At 42.7% G+C, this 24822-nt stretch overlaps 1 long non-coding RNA gene across 1 annotated transcript in view; it reads right to left on the reverse strand.

The window, feature by feature from the left end:
- Positions 1-3463: 3463 nt before the first annotated feature.
- LOC137840229 (uncharacterized) overlaps positions 3464-24822 on the reverse strand; it is a 151213-nt gene continuing 129854 nt past the window's right edge. The window contains exon 5 of the long non-coding RNA XR_011086733.1: positions 3464-3806. This is a non-coding gene — a long non-coding RNA (uncharacterized lncRNA). The remainder of the gene's footprint in view (positions 3807-24822) is intronic.

Raw genomic sequence — 24822 nt, forward strand, 5'->3', positions numbered from 1 at the left:
AGTCAAATGCAAAATCATGCTGATACATTACTGGATCTTGCAGCGTGTTCCTAATGAAGTGGCCTTCAATGTTTAAAAATATATGCATGGCCACATTACCTATGGTAAATGATCATAGTAAAAAACCTTTAATTTTATTTAGATGTTGCATTGTAAGTGTACCTAATGTTTTGTCTTCGTCCTGTATGAGCACTTTTAGTCTCCATATTGGCTGCCTTAAACGGAGGAAAAATCAATAAGTGTTTCGCTCGAATAGCGCTCACAGGAACATAATAATATGAATAATTAGGGTATTAAATGAAGCGAATTTTTCAGTCTAAAACAAAAATGAAAACAAATATGTTTAACGGGCGGGGATAGATGACCAGTGCAGCACTAACTCATCGGGCTGTGGTGCGTTCAAGTTCACGTGCGGATGGATACAAGGCAGTGAGGTCTTGTCTTCTTGCTTTCAAGTGGTCTCACTATGACACGTAAACGCACCACCCGAGCCCACACACACGCACATTCAACAACTCTCACGCACACACAGACAACCCAGAATTTACCGCATAGCCAGATTGTGTCACGCAGCTCTCCGTGTGGCATGTCATCATTCAGAAAAGAAAATCCTCATTTTCCCACCACCCTCTGCTCATTCCACGTCCTGCGTGTTTTCCCCATTACGGCATTTTTGTCCACGTTGCAGCCATCCTATCGCGGGATAAAACAATCAGCATCCATGGCGTGGCAGTTGTTGAAAAAAGATCCAGAAAAAGCAGAAAAAAAGGCAAATAGCTTGAGGTTTTCCTGTCCCGGCGTCTGGTGCTTCTCTCCGGGCGTGCTTGCATTTGAATAGCCGGCCGCTCTCGTTATGGATCCGCGCCGCGCTCAAAGAGAATCACTATATGCAAATTTTTCAGTATCAATCGAAAGGTTCGATCCGCCTTGCAGCGTCAGCCTCCCTTTTGGATATAGAGAGGCTGCTGCAACACGACTATGCACATGTAAAAACTAATGATGCTCCTATCTAAACATAAAACGTTCAAAAGAGTCGAAACCTTGTCTTTAAAAGTGAGATTATGGTATAGCTTGCCGTGGTGCATGACAAAGTAAACAAACGGTGATTTTTTTTTCTATAATAATATTATATATACAGCTGATACAAGCACAATTAACCTCAATTTAATGACTTTAACATGAGAATTATTCAAATAGCAAAATTTACACGCAGGTGTCAAACCTAAGGCCTGTGGACCAAATGCATGAAAATAAGTCACCCCCACAACAGACAAACATAATAATATTAATAATAACGGCATTGAATGAAGCAAGTAGTTCACTTTCTAAAATAAAAATGAAAAATACAAACAAGTATATTGCTGTCATTATTCACCCAAATTTTGAAGTCAACATCGTAAAAATTGACATTTTGCACAAATCTGAAAATGATCACCGTAGTATTAAAAATGTAAAAATATGTATTGAAACAGATTTATTATGATTCTTTTTAGACCACACTTCTATATTTTCCTGCAGTGATTGGTTTGGAGATGTCACATGACTCTATAGACTTATAGTGTGTGTGGTTTCTATTTCCGATACTGGTTCCTTTCCCAAGAAAAATGTAACAATATTTTTTTTTTTAAATTGTGGTTAACACTGAATCATCCCAAAAGCTGTTTCTAAAATCTCAACCCCTTTGTTTGACAGGCGCATCTTCTGGCAGGTGTACCTAATGTTGTGGTCCATATTGAGGACGAGGCTGGATGCAATCAAGGGGGCAAGGAGAGGTGAAAGCAAAGGCTACGGCTGAGCGTGTGGTCAGGAGGAGATAAAGCGGCCAGTGCGTTATCCATCTGTCTTAGGGTTAGAGTTTGACCAGCTGAGGGTAGAAAAGGGTCAGAGGTGAATGGGGGTCACACAACCCCTTGCGCTGTCCTGAGGAAGGTCTGCATGGTCAATGCACTAAAACACTCGCCCAATTTCTCTCTCTCTCTTTCTCTCTGGATTCAAGGTTCTTGATTAATCAATTGCTAACCAAAACAGCAGCATCTGCTGAAGTTTCATGATTTGGAGTTTCTCAACTAGTTGCCGCCCTCTTATCGACTTTGAGCCGCAATTGGATAGAACAGCACCTAGTACACTTAAAATTCTGAATGTTGAGCTGTTAGTATACCGTAGAGTATGAATAAAAATCCAAGCATTGATCAGTCATTTGTCAGCACTGTCAGCGTCATGATTGAACGGGGGCACTGGCTCATCATTAAGAGGCTTTGCTCACTTCTCTTATTTGAGATGCAAGTCATTTTCTTTCTCGCCAATTACAGGACTTCTCATCTGTTTTTGTCACTCTGTATGACAGTGCCATAAATCTTATGTAATATGTCAATTGGAATTTCCCCATGTGGGACAAATAAAAGAATATCTTCTATTATTATTAAGATATCATGCATTTCTTGGCTGAAAAAATGTTTATTTTTAGGTGGGGTGTCAATAGCTTTGTTTTGAAATGTTTCTCTTGATTGCATGATATTTTCATTTTGTTTTAAAACATCAAGAACTTCATTCATGCAGGGATATCACATCAATGATTTTAATTGTCCCAATACTTAAGTAAGGAGAAATAATATGTTCAGTATTTTTGTGTTATGTATCAGCAGCATTTACACTAAAACGATAGATAATTTTTTTCATTTGTTTTGGTTAACCTGCGCTTGTCTGACATAAAGAATGCTAACTAGTCACAAAATGTTTGACGATGGACTAAGCACGACCCTGAAACAGATCCAGTCAACCTCTGTTCAGATGCAGTTTGATGAGTAACAGTAGCCCCTTTTAGCAAACGTTTGCGTAACGCTGCCGTAAAAAACGAGTTCATGGCTTGATTGTTCTTTCACTTGTTTGCGCACAACTTTACAACGTTGCTTTATGCATGACTGTTCTCTCCTGATTTTAGATTTGGGGTTAGTGTTAGGTGACTAATGTTGGTTCACTCACCTGACTTGTTCGCCGCAGCAAAAAATTGGGAACCCCCTGTGGGCCAATTTCTGATAGGATCTGAAAATATGATAAACAGGAGCTGAGTCAAAAGTTAATGCCAAGTTTGTTCAATGAACAGTGGCATGCCTCGAGAAACTAACAAGCTCAGCGACGGCGATCTCTTTAATAATGCCGCAGGAACCGGTTTGTCCCTCACCATCGGTTAAGACCCTCTCAGCCACTTACACGAGGAAAGTGGCACGTTTAATAGGCAGGCTGGACGGGCAGTCAGGAGCGCAGCGTGTGCGCGTTTAACAAGGCGCTCAGTGGTTATGTCAAGCATTGGCGTCTTTTACTAGTCTTTGAAAATCCATAATGCAGAAAGCAGATGTATTATGTCCTCTGTCTCTTCAGGTGCGTGTGTGTTTGTGTGTGTGAGCGCCTTACGACAGTTTGTCTAGAATCTAGATGGTGACAAATTGTTCATTTGTTCGAGAGTTCAGTAGAATTTCATACTAAAAGAAATGTCGCGTCATCGTAAATCTAATGACACTGTCTTTAAGAACGTTATAAAAACTGGTAGCTAAAGAGATTTGGGTTTGCTTGTCCACTTAGACATTTCCTGGATCACCGAGGATGACAAGACTGTCCCATTTAGACGGAGAAATGATCATTGATTGCGATTCATGTAGCAACAAGAGGACAATTATTTCTCAAAGCAAAAGACAAAATGCGATACTTGTGTCTGTTTGCTTGTGAGTTATCAGGCTCCTTGATGGCTCCCAGAAGATAAACCGATGAGAACGTACCACTTTCCGTCAGGGGTGAAGATGTTCTCGGTGACTCTAATGACAAACAAAGCAAGAATGAACATTATTCCCAATAACAAAAGGATATTTGTTTGGGTGCGTGACTCTCAGTGTTGAAAAGGTAAAATGCATCCATACAAATTGTATTGGATGCAGCTCGGAAAGGGGTTGCGTGAGGGCAGGCCCGCGTGGGATTAATAGGGAAAGTGTGTGGCATAAGGACAACAAACGCTGCATTTAAAAGAGGATTACATGGCTTCTCCTGTTATTGAATAGCGGCCATTATGGGATTACGGCCAGAACTTCCATCTTGTCTCATCAGCATTGCAGCAAAGGACTATGAGTCACACTCACTTGGAATGAACTCACAGGTGAATTTTGGCACGGGCAGGTAAACTATTACACTACAGATGTGACAGGAAATGTTTCATTATTTTAACTTTTTTATTACAGTAATGTTTCTTAGAGTAAATAGTAACTAATTACAAATGTTAAGCATAATTCAGGGGGGGGCAACGACCCCGAGGCCCCCTTCTAGCTCCGCCAGTGCTTCTTTTTTTTTTTTTTTTTTGGGGGGGGGGTCAACTGCACATTGCAGAAAATCTAAAAATAAGAGCGTGACATAAAGTAATTAATTAAATGAATTATTTCATTAATTAGATTAAATAGATTCATTTTTAGTATATTCGAGATGCATTTTTTTTCATGGGGCAGAAACCTCAGAAAATTATGCATAGCTGCTCCACTGGGAAAACATACTTGAGTGACATTTTGCTAAGAAGATTGCTCCGGTATGGGGAAGATTTAAGATGACACAAAACTAAATTGAATCAAAACAATGGAAAACAAAACAAAAACATGACTCATATCACCTTTAGCTTCTAGACAACAAATGAATGACACTCGTGCGAAGACACGACGGGCTAATTTGATAAGAGTTACTTAACAGTGGGCTGAAAGTGCACAATAGCTCGCTCACAGACACATTTTCAGAAATGAGACATTCATGAGGCACTTCGCACAACAAAATATTTGGTATACAAGCCATTAAGACGGACTTATTGACGTACTCCACTTTACTCTATTACCATAACTTAAAAAAATTGTAAGTACATACCAGCATTGCTTAAATCAGTGATTTTCACTTTCAGATGACTAAAATTGGTTTGAGAATTATATTTATTTATTATAAATACATGCCCTGGCTCAATAAAGGCATAAAAGAAAACACTCTTAAAACAAATACGGTCATTGAATATTTTAACGTGGCAGCAGTTTGACTCCAAAACGTATTATTCGATTTCCATTATTTCCCATGTGAACTTTCGTCAATAAACATTTGGAAAGTTATTTGTTGATAAAAACGGACGTCAGTAGCGTGTCTAAATCCACCCTCAGGCAAGTATTTGTACTCTGTACTCTTTGCAGTTAAGTAAATAGATTCCCCCCGGCTGCCAGTATATGAGCAAATGCACTGCGTGTCTTGCACTGAACTGAAAGCTCCCAATCGGCAACACGCACACGCGTACACACTCGGGACAATAGCCAATAGAGATTTAACAGTCTCTCATGATATCCATCGCTCATTAGTCACCGTTATGCCACTTTGATGCAGACATAATGGGCTTCGGAGGTGCGCGCTGGCTTCCATAAAGAGCCCTGTTTAGTAACGGCCACACTTTAAATGCTCTTAATGTGCCGCTGAGGTGAGGGGAGGGGCCGGTAAATCACAGCAGGAAGGCCGAGGTGGGGATGTGGTGGTGGGAGCTGTGTGTGGAGGTAAAGAAAGGAGCGATTAGATGAGAGGTTCAGGGACGACGAAATCTAAAATGTGTGTGTGTGTGTGTGTCTCTGCCCGAAACTGATGTGCTTACACAGCCCTGTCCACACGCACGTAGACATGAGCCTCTTGTTAAAGTGCTTTCCGTTGAGAACACGTGTACACGGACTGACTTACTGTGTGTGTGTGTTATCTGCGCCGTTCCCAGCAATGCCAGTGCAAACAGACAGAGGCAGCTATCAGCGCCGCCATTGTATTCATCCCATCACTAATCTCCAATGGTTGAATCATTATCCATGCACTGGCCTCTGCAAAGGGCCACGTAAACACTACCGGGCTGTCACCGAACGGCACCGGGCCTCAACGTGTGACCCAGAGATAAAAGAGCACACGCAAACCAAGTTGAGCCACAACATTGGTATGTCGATACAAGAGCTGTATGCAAAATGTTGTCTTTTGAGCAGCTCTTGAAATGACCGAATGAAGAGACTGTTAAATGAAATAACACACACACACACACGCACGCACACAGACACACACACGCATGCAAGCAGATCAAGCTGTTGCCATATACAGCTCTGAGAAGCGTTCATCATTGGCCGCTGCAAATCTAATTGCAGGTAAATGTACATCACGGTCGCTCTCCGCCGTCTCCTGTGTGGTGGAGGAGATGGGAGGAGAGGAGCCCGGCGACGTGGTTAGTATTGGTCGGGGATGACTGATCAACTTAGCCCGCAGAAAAGCGCCTCCCTCCTCACGGAGATATTAGAACAAGTAGTCGGCATCGGCGGCTGCGTTGAAGGCGGATCTTGCTAGAGATGCCCACGCTTGATCGTGGCGCATTAAGCTGGAGGTAGTCCAGACCCGGCCGAGGGCTCGGCCATCTGAGATCTGATCAGAGGTTATTAGCAGTAAAGAGCCACCGTGGATGAGGGGAGGGAGTCATCATTTACAGGGTCAGATGCTGGCCGCACTGGAAAACACGCACACACACACGCATGACAGTAAAGGGGCGGCTCATTACTCAATAAGAGCTCAGGTTTCCAGTTTAGGCCTCTCCATTAGACCCCGAGTTAGGAAGAAATGAATGGCTGCCGCTCCTCTGCACTCATAAAGCATCCCAGCATCCACAGTGAGGGGAGGTGGCTGAGGTTCCGTGTAAAGTGTGTGTGTGTGAGAGGTCCTAAGGGGTCTTTGAGATGGAAATGTCCAGCTGGCCGTCCGTCTGCTGCCTGACCCCTGAGCTCAAGGTCAAAAAGCCATGCCCCCCCCACTTCTCCACAACCCCGACCAACTGACCAACATACACATATGGCCTCATCCCTCAATGTGTGTGTGTGTGTGTGTGTGTGTGTGTGTGTGTTGAACGGGAGGGGTTACACGCTCCGCCTTGAATGTGTGTCTAATTGATCATTTAATCTAGTTGACATCATAATCCCTGACGCGTGTTTAACTAACTAAGAAGGAGCGTGGAGTCATTATCTCATCCGGACACTTTAATGACAAGACATCCAAAAATCGGATCGATTTATGCACGTGTCAACAATCATGTTAAGTTGAAATGGAGGTGGGCTCGTGTGAGTGTATGTTTTTTTAAAAAGGTAATATAGAATGAGAGGAAACAATCAATGCAATGGTGGAATGGCAATTCAGAAAAGCATAGGTGGCGCGTGTCAACATGTTTTGTTTGGAAGCGTGGCGACGGCAATCACATTTAACAAAGAGAAGAGGACCTATATGTGTGTGTTATTGCTATTGATTGAAGGCGGAGAAACGTGGAAATGTTAGCAGATGGGACATTTTGTTGTGAGGCGAAAGGCTGCCGATGAGATGAGTCATCGTGGAAAGGCCACGACGCCGAGATGTAGACATTTTTTTCCTATATGGAAAGAATGTCAAAAGAAATAATCCAGCCCCAGCAAAATGAACCCTTTAGTAAATGCGATCAATCTTTGGTGTGTTGGTGATGAAGTGCTGCCTCCGCTAGTGAAAATATAATTCATGCTATCTTTATGGGCATGAAAAAGCAAACGAAACATAATAAAATAAAACAAAAGAAAACTAAACAAAATAAAACAAAATAAAATAGACAAAAACATCCACATTGGCCAGAATTGTTTCTCTTGATGCTCACAGGAAAACAAAGCAAAATCCTGTTTCTGTTATCTACACTGGATCATATTTAGAGCAGATTGTTTCTTCAAACGTCTGTCTTAGTTCACATTAGTTCATATTACACCAACAGTTCAATGGAGACAAACTCGACATACTGCAGTGACCAAACACGCACGCACACATCCAGCGCTACATACACACAAACAGAAAATCGTACACACACAAAGAGAAAAGCCAGGCAGTCTGGTGTTCCTCACGTTAATTTGACACAGAATCGATTTGATCCCTCGTCATCTCAATAATGATAAAAAAGATGCGAAATGCAATAGAATCTGCGGAAATCTAATATCCGCGGGTCAAATCGCTTAATGAAGAGCAATCTGGTTGTGCATGTTCACTGTTTAGTGCCGCAACGCTGTCTGTCAGCATGTTGTTGCCGGCCGTTCTTGTTTTTTTCTCACCACAGGATGAGCAGACCTTTGGAAATTGTCTCAATAACCCAACAAACATGCACTTTTTGGGGCGAGGGGGTTCAGGTCGCTGCTTGAGCTATTACAGACACTTAAATATTGTTTACGTTTTGCACACCGCACTGTTTTTATAATCAACTCACACACAGTAGAATGATTAATCAATTAATCGGCAATAGATGATCAGTTTAGTCAATAATTTGTTTGATAATCAATTAAACATTTTGAGAGCTTGTTTCATTTAAAATGATTTAAATATCGGGAATTCTGGACACTAAATATGATCTGATTTCTGGAGCCTTCAATGAAAACAGACTGATTATCTTTGTGCTAAATCAAAATAGGGCAACCGCAAACACCTGCTTTTATTTTAGAAATCAATCAATGACAATTCCTGTCATGTCCAAACCAGTGACAGAATCATAATTAATTCATGCTTGGGCATTTCCTGCACTTTCAATTTGAAATATTGTCTTGTTTTTGAAGCGAGATGGAACTTAAAAGGCAATTTTTAAATTCCAGGTCCATCGATTAATCAAAAAAAGTTGGATTAAAAATCATCAGATATTTGATTGTTTAACCTTTGAAGATGTGCATGTTTGTCGGCATAGCAATAAAAATCAGCTTTTCAAGCTCGAGTTGATTGTGACTGTGATTGAGAGTCTGAGCTGAGGCTTATAGTTGACTCGAAAAGACTTTGTTGTTTGCGTTCGCAATCATACCTTAACCGTATATGTGCTGTGTTGTGTGTATACCTATGTGTGTGTTGTGTTGTGTGATTGTCCATGCTGTTATCAGTGGCAAGCCGCCATTCAGGCCTGCACCAAAATGAAAGGTTTTTCTCTATCACAAAGCAGTTTCTTTGTTTCCATGGTGCTATGATTCTGTCAAAATCCCAGAGAAAACAGAGGGGGGGGTAAAAAAAAAATCAATGCCCCCCCCTGTCAGCAGAGGCAGCAGTAGTTTCAGCCGCCATCCATTCGCCATGTGTGTGTAGTGTGTGTGTGCGTGTGTGCAGGGGAAAACAATAATTAAAAAACAAACAATAATTAAAACACACGCACGCACGCACACACACACACACACATACACACACACTGGGACTTGCAAGTGCACAACAGCACATCGGCATTGGAAATCCCAACAATCCAGAGTAGGTTGCTTGTTGTAAGCAAGCAGACCTGCTGAGAGCGACGAGAGCGGGAGGCGTAATTTACTCTCACTGGCCTCATGTCTCCCAGCAGGCCAGTTTCATTAAAGTCCACTCGACAACAAGATGCACTAGCTAAATATTCTGACAACGATCTGCGCTTGCGGGCCACCGATGGAGGCGAACCGGGTTTGTCCTTGAGTGCTGGCGTGAAGCTGAGGTCAAAGTCCATTGCGATGCATGTGTGTAAAGGTTTGCATTGACAGTTTGATTGGGAAATCCTGTAGGTGGCGGTAAAGAGCATCACAGAAGATTGCAACTGTCAAACACAAGCTTTTTTTTCAGTCCAGCCCGATCTATTGGGTCATTGCCCCACTTGGCCACAATTTATAGATATTTCTGTCATGTTGTGCTACATCATTACTTCAAGGGACAATGCTGCAATACAGCAACTTTTATGAAAACAAAATGAAATAAAGTTTTATGGAAACGTCCATGTAAAATAAACATGTACACCACGGTGATGTTTGAAGAGTTTTGTTAACTCATTTATAAATTGCAGTAAGACGTCACACTCCTCTGAGTGGCTGTTTATATCCCTTGGTGGGTGCTGCTGTTTTGGTTAGTAACAGTTTAGCGGGCCTAAAATAAAATCTTCGACATTGTTGTCAAAAGTCTTTTAAAAGTAAGAAAGTATTTGGAGGTTATTTCCCTTTGTAGACTTTCCAAAAAGAAATCTGATAATGTATATTTAGTTGTGTGTGCGTCTGTGTGCCGCTGTTGATGGATAATACAAGGCCATTAGTGTGTTTGTTTGTGTGTGTGTCCTTCTTAGAACTCGCGTCATGCTGTTAAGAAGCTTCTCTACTACTTCAAGGCTTCCCATAAACACAATGGACGGTCTAGAGTGTGTGTGTGAAGACACTTGCTGGTCTTCAAGGAAGCTACTGTGAAGTTAGAGTAATCCGGAGAAGATGATGAAGAACAAGAGAGGAAATGGACTCATTGCTTTTATCTCTTTAGCTCCTTAAGGCTAAAGTAGTAGAGTTTGAAGCCAGTAAATAAAAGGAAAAAAGGGAAACGATCAATGATGGGAAGATAGCTAGGCAGTCTTTTAACAGTAAAGCTAACGAGTGAAAACCCTTTTCTCGCTAGCTGGCTATATTATTAGTATTTTGCTATATTTTACCGTAGCTGGAGGCATAAACATCCAGCGTGCTCGCATGAAAAACAACTTTGGTGTTTGCAGCATACATTTCATATCATCCATCCATGACTTAGCCCGCTGTGCTAAAAGCAAGTTAGCATTCTGGTTAGCACGCAACAGCTAACTACCCGATCTAGACGAAATAAGAGGAAAAAAACCATAACTTTATTTAATTTTTATTTCTATTTTGTTATATTTTAATAGTGAGTGTAGTGTACAGCGCAATAATCCAAAACATCTCTGAATCCTGATTTTCAGATCCAGATCACATACACGATCTGCAAATGTAATTTCAAAGCTCAACACTAATGTGCCAAGAGCCAAAGATCAATTTTTATTACACTAAAAAGGAGCACATACTGCCCGAAAGTAGACAAAAATCAAAGGTCATGCGTACATTTTCTCCAAGATATCATTCCTTTCTCACCCAACGTAACCCTGTTCAAATGGATAAAGCCGGCGGATATTTATTTTTTAAAAAGGAGAAATTGCTCTGAGATGGAGTTGAAGTTCACACCATTATCTTTATTACCCAGGGGCCAACAGGAGAAGAAGCACTTGATGGGAAGGTGAGGCATCCCACGGAAAAATGATTAGGGACGTGTGAGCGCTCCTCGCTGGATGAGGTCATGCCCAAAAAACAAATCAGCACACACATACGCGCATACACAAAATGCTTTGACGCTTCAGTACATATGACTAATCACCAATGTCATAAATTAGATACCAGCAGTAAAAATATTAATATAATATTTAAAGATCGGTTACCTCGTCAACACACATCTTTCAAATCCACTTTCCAAATTAAACTGAATGGAAATTCAATGAATCCGTTGTAGCCACATGAAAAACGTTTTTGAATTTCATGACTACGTCAGCCTTACTACATTGTTTAAACAACTGGTGAGTTTGCTTTTAGGGCTCAGGCGCCACAATGCCTTAAGTGTGTTAAATACGTTCTCCTCCTTGTCTGAAGTTGATAATAGCTATGAATTCATAAGGAGGATAAGAAGCCGAAAGGAGACAACTTTGAGTCAGGGTCAGTGGTTGAAAGGAGAGTCCAGCGCATGGAAGAAATGAGCCTGGAAAACTGGTGTCGAGACAGAGAGAAACGCAGCTGTCAGGCGGGAGGGAGAGACGACAGGAAGCAAGATGGAGGAGGGAAGAGTCGGCCTATTGATCGATCGGACCTGTCGGCAGCCAGGCAGACGTCTGTCCCGGTGCTGCCGCTCTGTGGCCCGCAGATACCTAACCCGCGCCCCGGTGCTCTGACCGGGCTGGCGTCAGACCAAAGGACAGTGGTGCCTCTGTGGATGTGTGTTGCCATTGAACCCGACCTATGACTGCCCTGTCTTCCGGGGGCCTCAGGTGTGGAGCGTCCTCTCCTCAGTGGAATCAACTAGGCTCCAGTCGAGAAACTCATCTGGTCGACACAGACACATCTCAGGAGTTTTTGGTCAAGATATTGATACAGCAAGCCTCATTGCTCTGAGGCACAACTGCTGTTGCTGATACAGTTTCCTGTAAACTCAAGCATGATGCCTGCCATCTGGGATTTGGTCACTCCTATAAAATTTCTTCCACAGATGAGAAATTGTTGATTGTCTGTGGGCAGCTATAGTGGTGGAAGTCTGAGGCTATCCGGTTTGCATTTTGCAATGCATCCAGCAGAACGTAATGTGGTGAAAAAAGTTCTTGTTTTTTTTTCTTTCAGTCTTTGGTTTGAAATAGATTGTCATTTCTCCAGGTATACTGAAATTAGAACGCTATCATCTATTATCATGCGCTAATGCGCTTTAATTAATTCATGAATAAATTATCTGTTAGACAAAGACTTCTAGGCCACAAATGCAGTAGTTTGTAGAATGCAATTACCGATTCTAGGACGCTGGTGGAAATCCACTTGGAGAAGGTTCTTTTCATACATTCATTGATTTCTAAAATTGTCATTTAACAACTACTAAATAGTACATTTTCTTTTGTGAAACATCCCACTTAATCAGAAAATGACAAGTTAGAGACGTGTTAGTCTGTTATACAATTTCATCTTTTTAGGTCCATGTAGCCATTTCCATACAAAAGCACTAAAATCCATCCATCATCATAAGCCCAATTCAACTATTGATCTGCGACCGCAAAGCATCTCATCCAACTTTTCAGTCCACAAAAGGCCGACAATACAGAAGAGTCTAATTTTCTCCGCAACCACTTTCCATCCTACGGAATTCATCTTCAAGCTGGTTGATTAAAACCTCCTGCACCATTTGGGTCCATCTCACTCAACATTTTATGACGTTATGTTATTTTTATGTGGTCAAAAATTGTACACGATGCGATTACAAAGCTAATTATATCGACTTCGGGTTATGCCCCGCTTTCTTCCATGTCCACTCAGTCCGTCTGTCCATTAGTGCTGACACTATTGTTGCAAGCCTGCATGAGGGCTGCAGGTTGACCCAGTGGGTCACATCATCAGATGCTCTCCTCCGTGACCTATAACAACCCGTAGCTCTTCTGCCTTGAGAGGGACAAGCTGGATGTTTCAAAGGGGGATGCTGCGATGCAGAAAAGTTAAATCGACTTACAGTCAGCATTCCGTGAAACAACACAACACATGCTGGTGTCGACACAATCTGGATACAGAATGTAACACTAGAACATGTACGGTGTGGAGAAAAATAATAGTCTGCGTGGATTGTGAAGAACAGTCTTCCAGAAAAGTATTAAAATAATACCATTGAGTTTTTGAAAAACATTACGCGTTAGCTAACAGGTTTAGCTACACCTTTGCAAAATGTGTAAATCCCACACACGAATGCCAGTATTGAGATTTGAACCCCAAATGTCAGAACCGCTAATCACAAGCAGTTAGCATAGCATCTATAGATTCATTGATGAAAAAAGTGCCTCCCTTCAAACTCATCCTGCCCACCTCCAATCTTTGCCTGAGGATTCATGGCAGTTTTCTGCTTAAATCGTAATTGTGATAACAAATAGAAACACGGTTCTTTCAGGTTCTCTTTCACGGTCGAAATGTAGAATTTCAATGAGCAACATAGTTTAAACATATCCCAGTTAAGGGTCTACAAAAAAAAAAGAAGAAAAGGGAAAGACAGGTGGGACGTGAGAGGCAGCGGCGAGGAGAAATGAGTGCACGAGAAGGTGAATCTGATTTCTCCCAGTAAATTGGACTCTCCTGCTTTCTCTAATTCATGTTTCAGAGCTCCCGCGTCGACCGGGAGATGGAGAGGGGGAGAAAAAAGGAGGGGAAGGCGGAAGACAAATCCATGCAGTGGGGGTGCGGGGGAAGCGGAGGGAGACTGCGGCCGCTCTCCCACAGGCAGACAGCAATCAATAAATCAATAGGAAACTGTGGTTGGCTGGAGAAGGGCTGAAGCTGGAAGAGAGAGCTCGGAATCAAAGCAGCTCCGAGATGGATGGAGCCGGGAGTGGAGGCTTGCATGAAGAAGCTTGCAGGAGGAGTTGGGAGGGAAACACTCCAAAGGTGGAGGTCCATGGTTTTATTTTTGAAGAGGGGGTGGTGGCCTCCCTTTTCCCCGGCCCGCAGCGTATCCTGCCCGCTTGCATCGGGGCTGCAGTGATTGGGCTTGGCACAGCGCTGGTGCCCCGCTGCGGTCTGACCAATGAGCCCAGTGAAGCGCGGCCGTATGCGGGGCTGGGGGAGAGCCGTAGGCCCCTCTGCCCGCTGGGTGCAGCCCGCTTGACTGGCTGCCTGCCTGCTGGCTGCTTGGACATCGATCTCAGTGGGCCGAGGAGTGCAGCTGGACGCACACTGAGAGCCGAGGCTAAATCTGGCTCAGGCTCAATCAAGGCTTGCACCTGTCTTTTCCAAAGGGAATTAAACGTACGAGATAGAGAGAAAGAAAGAGTAATGGTCTGTGTGAGCGCATCTGTGTGTGTGTGCTAAATGTGGAGTTGAGAATTCACGTGTTTGCGGGGAACCTGGGTCTGTTATTAGCCCACATCAGTTTTCGGAATGCTGGGAGATGAGCATTCACGCTCAAACACGACATTCACTATTTTCTTTCCACATTTGACAAAGGCACGTATTTTACACAAGAAAAACATTTCAAAACACCACTCGAACAAATTTAGACAATCATGACCCCATGTCAATTTACTCCTAAACTGACTTCTGGCTCTGTTTGGATGAACGCAAAGCTGTTCTGTTGTATGAATGGCAACAAGTGGATACACAGGTTCAAAGTACCTCCTGTCGTCGTGTGGAAGAGCGATTGATTCTTTTGCCTGTCACTGTATGTCGCTGTCACAGATAGCGGAACAAAAATATAACCTGAGAGGCCCATAAAAATGGGGATTATGATGTCTCTCGGAACAGAATTCCTTTACTGTTGAGCAAAGGTGAGCAATACGGACTCAAGGTAAATTCAAATTTACAAGGCAACAAATGCTGGGCACTCCAACTACATGTTATAAATGTTGCAGTTTTGAAAATTTGCGATCCTAATTTTTTACAACATAGAAATAAGAGTTTATATTTGAAAGGTTTTCCATCCGTTATACATGTTATGTCTTTTTACAGTGTGGCAAAACGTGTCATTGTGAGGGTGCAAAGAGACCAAAATTCAGTCTAACGTACAAAAAAAAAAAAGTGTGAATGTTCCATAAATGTCGAAGGTCAATTCCAAAAGATAATCATATCATAAATGGGTAAGGTGCTAACCTGTATTTTGGCCTCCTCTCAAATTGACATTCTGGTCTCCAGCCCCTACTTGTGTAAATAAGGCACGCTGAGAGGAAATCATGGCTGAGTGGTTTAAAATGCAGCCTGTGAGCAAAAGGGCACAAGTTTGATTTCCCTGGCCAGCTGAGGCACAGAAGGCTGAGATGAGATGAGCAAGGCAGCTCACACACTCCATTTACTTCTGTGGTGCCGGAAAGTTTCTCCTCCTGATAGCCACTGTGTCACAATTAAGCAGAGTTGGACAAACCACTTCCCAAAACGTCTTCCAAAAATAACAACAATAATAATCTTAATAGGCTCGATCTGACAACTACTGTAGAGTAGCCAAATGTCCTGTAAAAGTGATTATAATTTCTGCACCATTTGTCTTCACTGTGGAAGTCTAGTTGAGCAGACTAGTTCTTTTTTTAATTTAACCCTTCTGGTCAATATTAGCCATTTATAGTCTCAATTGCAGATACAATATATTACACGACACAAACTGTAGACAATACCAAATCAATTACCACCATTACGTCTTTTGTACAATTTATTGTTTATATATTTAAGTTCTAGAAGTTGTTTTCATACAAATATTCATAGTAATCACAACCAAACAGATGTGTTAAGTGACTTGTGTACAAATTTGGATTGTCGCAAATGTCGCACAGTTTGGCGGTGTGTTCAAGTTAATATTCATGCATGTAAAAATATTTTGACACGTTGACAAGTCCATCCTTTTGGTTTATTGTTGTAATTTCCCAACCCATACGTATGTGAAGGCAATTTCATAAGGGCATGTAACCTTTACTAACTCCTAAAGCCAACTCTGGGATACTTAAAGTTGTCAGGAGTCCAATGTGGGATTCAGTTGATTATATTGACAGTCCAGTCGTAGTACTGTACTCTTAGAAAGTCATAAACACAAATAAATCATTGGACTTTTACAGGTACTATGACTTGTCCTGCGGGTTTCATCGTCTTGACACTTGACTTTTACACTGTGGGAACGTGCGTGTAACTTTTAGCTCTTGCAAAAGCTACGATGGTTGCATCGGAGTCCAATAACAGCCCCCCGAGGGGTACGTTGGTGTGGAATGCACCTTAAGGAACAACAACCTGATTTTGTGTTTAGTTGTGACAGTGTTAAGTCCAAGTAAAAATCACATGTCCACCATCCAACGCAATCTTTTTCTTCCTTCATCTTCCTCCCTTGACCTTTCCTTGTTTTACTCTTCCCTCTCCCCCCATCTTTTTTCCCCTCCTCCGTCCACCACTTTCCTCCCTTGCTCTCCTCTCTGGGGTCCCATCCCGGATAGGCCGCTCCCACCCAGACACAGATGGCCCCCCGGATCAGATTTATCAAGGCCAGAGGAGCCCTCTGCAAAAGGTCACTCTCTTAAAAGCTGACCGATCAATGGTCCAACTACTGATACTGCGGGCGGCCATGTTTTTTCCTTTCACATGTTTGACCATGAGGCTGCGTCTATCCTACATGCGAGTATTCTTAGGTGTGTGTGTGTGTGTGTGTGTGTGTGTGTGTACCTGCCTGACAGCTCCGGGCGTTACTAATCGAAGGTGCCATTCGTCAGACGCTCTCTCTTAACGACCCGGCCAATCTCTAATAGGGCAACCTTATTGAGGCGCTACTAAATATTTCAGCGAGTCATTAGCTCATTACGCGTCATTATCTACTGCCCGTCTGGATTAGCTGCCAGACTTTTAGCAACTTCTCCGCGGGAAATCAATAACCGGTACACACTTTCAATCACCATCCGGGCCTGATGCAAAGTCGCACAATGTAACAATTGCGCACATGCAATTCAATGTCCACCTCTGAATCCAAAGTTTTGGGATCAATTCTTTGTCATAGCATAAATTCAGTATAATCCCCCCAAAAATAAATACAAATTCAAAAATGTCCCCTGCCTAATGAAATATCTCAATTCATGTGTCCAAAAAAATTTCAGTTTTACAATGAATGTTCGGTTTATGAGAACTGTATCACAAACACATGGAACATCACCTTTGGGGAAATCTGGAGAAAATGAGCTGAACAGACAAGTAACACTGTGGCCGAGCTGTGTATTAAAGCACTTTTAAGCGGCTGAATTCAGGCGTCACGCTCGGATTCCTATTGTGCTTATAAAATGGAGCCAATAGAACCTTTAACATCCCAGCCATCGCTGATGTGCGTTTGTGTGTGTGTGTGTGGGCAGTCTTTACCCATCTCTTTGTTTTTCAAGGGTCACGTTCCAAGGTCGAGGACTCGTGTGCTACTGCGGAGCTGTTTAAACCTCTTTGACACACTTTCGGACTCACTCAACAATAGGCAGCGTGCGCGTGGTTAAGCGTGTGACTAATTTTTTTTAAAGCAGTGTGAGATTGAGAGACTTAATGCCCGGAGGGGGTTGGAGGAGCCTTGTTAAGGAGTTCAGAGGTCAGGCTGTCTTCAATAGAGCCACAAAAGCCTCCAATTAATAACACAAACTGAAACTTGCAAAAGCACAAAGAGGAGATGCCTGTGAGAAACTCACACATGTTCGGATTGAAGCCATTGTGAAATGGCAGAAAAAAATGAGGGGATATCAGTCATCTTTCTTCAGTCTTGGATTTTCGGATTTCCTTTCATGATCAGGAAATACAAATTAGAAGAGTAGAAAATTGGCATTAACTTAATTTCAAGGAAAACTTTATGTATCAAAAGTACAAGTGGTATCGGTACTTGATATCGGTGAATGCTCAAGAATCGAGAACTCAGGCTGGTATCAGTCTAAAAAAAAAAGGTACGTCCACAGATTGACCCTGGTATAGATTCCGTATTTCCTTTGGGAAAAATTGTTTTGAGGTTGACCAGTCTCTTGTAAATGCATTTGCATTCAACAAAGCTGTTAGCTCACAGTTTAACACGGTGTCAGAAAATCACCGCTCGCTCTCTAATCAATAATCAACATACCGCAGCTGCACGGTCACACGATTCCAGCAGATCGAACAGAGCCTGATGCTTTTTGCAGCCTCCTATGAGAAATGCGTCCACGAGCCTTCCGCCTTTCATTCCAAGCCATCAGTCTTCCATTTGGGCCCATCCCAACATTCACACCACACCTTTTTTTCCTTCTTCTTTTGTTCCACATCCTGATTTATTTTGGCCCTGGAATCATGTGACCCTAAATATTGTAACTGACCCCGGGCGTATCGATCCCCCCCTCCTGTGCCCCTCCCCAGCGGCGGCCACATCCTGCCTCGCAATGAAATCCTCTCCAATCGTTCATCATCGACATCATCCTATAGAAGCAGCAGAGCTTTTACTATTTTTTTTGTATTTTTGAATTGCGTTTATCAGTTTCCGATCAGGGCATGTTCCAGTCCGCCCGGATTAAATTCATGAAAAAATCTGATTGATTCGGATTCTTTTACATTATGAGCATTTTGGTCTTCTTGGAATTGCTGTTCATTATTAATTTTTCAATGGTTTCAATGCATCAAGATGGTCAATGTTAAATTCTCAGACTTTTTTTTTAACCTACGTCTGCTCATATCAGGCGTCCAAGTTTGATGAAGTTAAAAACAAATGATCTACCAACACCTGCTTCATTGGCATGATTTCATTGTTTTTGACAAACTACTTCTTGGGAAATCGTCTGATTGAGCTTTTCTTGCTGCTGTGACATTTTTCTAATAAGGCTCAATTCCATCTAACATGGACGGACGGTAGAGTCAAAACCTGCCAATCATTTTGAGGACTCCCCATGAAATTCATTCATTGCTGCTTGGGGCTTTAATTTATTGGAAAAGTTGAATGAAATGCTCTCATGGGCAGCCTCTATCTCATAGTGTGTGGGTTTCCAATTATTAGCGTGTGTATTGTTTGTTTACAAGTTCAGCGAGTGTGTGTTTGTGTGTGTCTAAGGATGCCATTCCGAGACAATACCCCTTTCTCACCGTTCTAATGAGCGACATTTATTTTGCTTTACCCAGCAGTCATCCTCATGTCTCATTCCTAAAGACAGGTGTGTGTGAGTGTGTGTGGCGGTATTTCGGATGTGCACAAAACTACAGATTTCATGTGAGTAAAGCATCAAGGGATCAATACATATCGCGCATACCTCCCAATAAGCACTAGGTGTGTGTGTGTGTGTGAAGACAAAGAGGCTAAATTGAAAGGAAATGATGAGCGATGAGTCTGTGTCGCCCATTAGTGTTCTGCGTTTTTTTTTTTCCCCCTTCCACCATCATTGTGTGTTTCCTTGTAGAATGTGTGGATGTGTGTGCGTGTGTTACCAGTCGCCCGAGGCTACACTTTTGTTTTTATCCTTATCTGCCGGCCCACGAGAGTGACATGTCTGGAAAGGCCTTTAGAAATGTTTAACATCTTTTGACTCCGTCCGTGTTTGTGCGTTTAAACGTGTGCACTTTTTACACCTACTTGACCTAGTGACTGTATGCATGTGCATGTGTGGGAAGGTGATGGTGCTGGCGTTTGGTTGAGGGGTAAGTGAGGTGGGGTGGGGGGGGGAGTTTGAGGCCGTATCCATGGTAACACCCTATCGCCGCCACCCCCACTGGGCCCTAAAAGACAAAGCGCGCGCGCACGCACACACGCGCACAAATAGTGAGAGAAGGCATTACAAGGCCAGCTGAGCCAGATCAATATTTCTCCCCATTTAAAGAACAGAATTCACAGAATGGATGTTTAGCGCTCAGACTGCAGACTAGCTTTAGACCTTGGATTTTTTTTTAAACCCACCAAACAAGCCGTCTATAAAGTGGTGACTTTTTTTTTTTTAAATACTTAAATAGTTGGATTTTTTTTCTCCCCTCCTGGCAGACCCTCAAAGCCCCCTGCCAGGACCTACATCAATGTTTTCTCTATTGTACTTCCAGCTTCGATTCTCTGTGTGTGTATTTTGCATTTGGCTGAGGTACCCCCTCTGACCCTCCCCGAGGGCTGCTGGACTGGCCTTGGCCCGGTGGGCCCCTTGTAGCTGCCCTGGAGGCTTTGTGGAGAAAGATGAGCTCCCTCTAGCATTAGAAAGATGCAACTGCAACGGGGCGGTTTACCACTCAAAGAAATTAGACTTCTTAAATGTATATACACACATTGCTTATGAAAGTCCAGCACATCTTTTAATAAGGTGCAAATATAAGACAATTTTAAATAAACCAAATGAAAGGCCGAGGCACAAACAAGAGAATGGCCGGAGGCTGACTTCCAGCATCCTGTTTGCGGAGCATCCATAGGAGGTATCCGCATCCTTTCTGCTTGGATAGCTTGACAGCCCAGTTGCATTTTATTAAACGCATCCTACATCTGTTACTCCCAGCCCTCCCTTTACCTTCCAAAATGGAATAATTCATTATTCCTTCATTTATGTTGCTGTGGAATCTTCCCAGGCTCTTGTGCCGTGTGGCCATTTGCAACCGAGGGGGGGGGGTGATAATTGATTTCTTCCTGCAGCATGGCGACGGGCCAGAAGTGAGAGATTGGAAAGGGGGATTTCACCTGAGTGGCTCCATTCTCAACATAATCCACCTTCATCATCTCCCAGCCATCGCCGGAGAGACGCGGCAGATTACAGAGTAACACTCCCGTAGCTTGTTAACACTCGGTCGGCCTGTCAAGTGCTCTTGAACGCAACGCAGACGGATACTAATGAGTCGTTTTCCGACAGAGAGAATTTTAGCGTTTCCCTCTCTTAGGAGTTAAACTTGTTCTGTGAGCAAGATTATAACTCAATTTCTTTGTATATCAAATCACTGGTTATGTAAATGAACCAAAAATACCATATTTTTATGAATTTAACTAAACAGTGCCTATTCTGTTCTCAAGTGGATTTTTAAAGAGCAAGCACAGTGACACAACATGACATGTCTCTGAATGGTGCACTCCACCCAACAAAAGGCACTCAATGTATTACAATCTGGAATCCATTTTCCATAATTCTATTTAGGCAAAGACTACATCAACATAGAAGGCAAGACACATGACTTAACCCAACAAGAAAGTATATAAAATGAAAATCCACAAGAGGAATCTTTTTTATATTACGAGACCTTTGTGGGTTGAAAAGCTACATGACAATGTCTGTGGTTTTGTCCTTTACGCGGATCAATAGTTACTTTCGGCTCACACGAGCTCAGCGCAATTCAAGTTTAGTACAGGTTCACGAATCAGTCCGATGCATGAAAGCAAGATTATATATCAAATAATTAAAATTTTGTATATTTATTTTTCATGTATGATCCAAAATCTTTGGACAAAAAACGGTCAAACCCAAATAGAAAATGCTCACACGCAGACTAACCAGTCAAAGTGGGCCAACCCGACTCCATCCCTTGATGTCAATCACTAGGCCACGCCCCTCACATAACCTGTTTATTAATTAAATTTTTATTATGCTTAACTTTGTTTCCCCCCCCCCAAATTGCTGTAGAGTCACTCGAACCATCCGAATGCTGTCCTTTAACGTACACTTCCTAAACGTGTGCTATCATCCCTGAAGGAGGCCTTGATCTGGTGCTTACATTTTCCCGACTCTTCTCGTGACAAACGCGACCTTTTGCGGCGAATGTGCACTCTTCCCTCTGTGAGTAAGTGATCGACAGTGCGTGACTGCCTGGCCTCTTCCATTCCAAGTTTGACCTGTACGGACCGCTTTGTCTCTTTGTCCCGGATGGGCTTCCTCCATCAGTCGCTATCAAGGTTTTCGCTTTCCAAGTGTCGGGATGAACAGACACTTCCATATTTCAACATGTGTCATGCACACATACACACACACATGTAGGTACAGACAGAGAGAGAGAGGTGGTAGTAGAAAAGTGTCAGGCTAAAGGGACGGAAGGAGGTGGGGGCAGGGGTTGTGTGACAAGAGGATTGGGACTAGCAAGCCTGTTGTGTGTGTGTTAGTGGCGGTGATGTTTTCCTGGGTGTGGGCGGGGCGTGTGAGTGCGACACAAACACCTTGAGGTGCTGCAGAGACAGCCGGCGGCCGCCTGTAAATAATGTGGCCGCACTTGCAAAAACAATGAAACTCTTATGGAGGTCATTTTTGCACTTGATGGTCGCAGTGACATCATGCTAACGGCCTGACGGGAGCTTGCTTCAGCCGTGGTTGAACTTTTTACGACACAGGCATCACTCTGCATTTGAATAATCGTGAAGTTGTTTTAGCAGCTAACTAGCCGTGCAACCACGTAAACAATCATACGGTTGTAATATTTTTTTTTTCTTCATAAATTATACAAACTGCAACATACAGTTCAATGTCAAAATGTCCGCAATTATGACAAACCTTTGAATTTTAGCCAAGCACAAGATGTTCAAGAAAGGTTTTGTAGTTTTCAATAATATTTCATGAAAATAAAACACACTTGCTCCCATCACAATCACAATTACAAGATTGCTGCAAGGCGCTGATAAACAGACAATAAAACACTTTTTTTTTCTGCTGCGTCTTCAAAAATGAATACAGAACTTGTGACCTGACGTGCGGTGTAAGTCACTGTGTCATTTATTTGCTTCCATCTTGTCCTGCACTTCAGGACGCAACGGGGAAGAAGCCAAGCAATCACACTTGATTGGTTAATGGCTCGCACATAAAATCATGAATCATTGACATTTAACAATATGGGGGCGAGTCTTTCAGGCCATCTCTGCTGTGTGTGGAAAGTGCACGAGACAGAGCAAAAAGAGAAATTCTCGTATGTGTGTGTGTGTGTGTTGCTACCGGTTGATTAAAGTGCTCTATATACAGCACACGTGTGCAGAGACACTGACGGCATCCTGCAAACAAGATTTACACACACTCAAAGACCCTGCACGATAAAGACGAGGTGTCACTCCTCCACATTCATCATACCTTCTGCTCCCTCCGTGGCGAGCGCATTAGCCGAATGCCTGACATGTTAATGTCGTACGTTCTGATACGGTAGAAAAGGAGACACTTTAGTGCACGGAAATTCGATTAGGGTGAGGACTGAGTCTACGGTAAGCAGTTAGACATTGAAAAAAAGTTGCAGGGTGAGTGAGATGTCTTGGTTACTTTAATACTTATTGGCTAATTTGTTTTACTGTCTGAGTGCATTCATGGAGGAAATACATTGAAATAAATACGAGTTGAGGGCAACAAAAAGTATGTTAAGCCTTTAACTGGGAATTTGCATGAATTGGTCAAAAAAATGTGATCTGACAAATACAACAAAAACAATGGCGACTCTGGCAACTAAGGTCCACTATTGGTATTTTTTAGTTTGGTTCAAAAATGAAATGAAATGAATGAGCAAATGAATGAATGAATGAACTATTGTGACTTAGATAAAGATCAAATTGCATTTTTTCACCATGCATAAATCCAGATCATTCCAAATTGGATATATACTTTATTTCTTGCAACTGTAAAACAGCTTCATTGCTTTTGTGTCCACATCAAGTGAAATAAACATATTTATTGCGTGGTAGTCCACAGAGGATTATACCCCCACTGTCAGTGTGTCTCATCACTTGCATTTTCTCGGCTCTCAACCCTCATTTCCCCCCCTATCTCTCTTTTCTGGACATCTCAGTCCATCTCACTCCGCCCCCCTCCCCAACCCAAACGCTCATCAATTACCCTCCATCCCTGTGCGTTATCCCTCCTTCAATCTCCCTCCATCCTCCCAGGCCCATCTAAGCAAAATGCTTCCCAGTGGTTGGCTGCGGGCCACCCATCCCCGCATCTCCGCGCTCGCCTGTCACTCAGCCAGCTTCTGGTGGCTGAGCGCCGGCTGACAGCCGCGTGAGTGAATCAATGATAATCTTCCACCTGTGTAAGCTGATACTTGAGGAGTTGCCTCGCTGACACCTCAACGGCGCGCTTAGCATTTTTTTGTCGTCGAGGTGAGTACGCGGACAGGAGACAAAAGACAATCCCCGCCTGTAACGTACGTCTGCGCCTGCAGCCTTACAAGCTTTTCTGTAATGTGCAAGGACGCACACTCACAATCACTGCGGTGACTGTCAGAGAGGCTGAGGTCGTCCGGTTTGATGTACGAGCCCACTCGAATGACAACCTTCATATGACACACGAGCCTTTTTACCTTTTTCCGTCTCCCCGGGAAAATAACCAGAAAGAGTCGAGGAGAGGCCATTCTTGAAATTGTGTCGTAAAAATAAAAGAGCGATAAAGCTTATTATATTCCGTGAGGCTGACAATCATTTGTGGCTGTTTTGCCGTGAGAATTACTGTCCAGCAGTTGGAATTGGCACTTTAGATTTCAAGCTGGACACTTGATAGGTTGGGAAAGCTGTTTTTTTTCCAAAAGTAGAATACACACAGGGAAAAATTGGAGCATTTTTTTCCTCTTTTGCTATAAAAGTCAGCAAAGGTCTGACTCTTGGATGTCTCTGAAACATCCAGGCTTGCAATAATTTCTTTAAAATCAATTAAATTAATGTAAAATCATCTTTACTACTGCACAGTGTCACCAAAGCCCAGAAAAAAACATCACAGATAAAGATAAATATCCAAATTTGAGCACCTCCATGAGACTGCAGAATTATCTGACCTAGCCATGAGGAAACTTCAGCGTTCTTCACACCTCTTCATGCTCTCCACTTAATCCACTTTTGCTCACTCTACGTGTGAGG

Source organism: Syngnathus scovelli, chromosome 4, assembly GCF_024217435.2.
Source record: "Syngnathus scovelli strain Florida chromosome 4, RoL_Ssco_1.2, whole genome shotgun sequence".
Classification (NCBI taxonomy): Eukaryota; Metazoa; Chordata; class Actinopteri; order Syngnathiformes; family Syngnathidae; genus Syngnathus; species Syngnathus scovelli.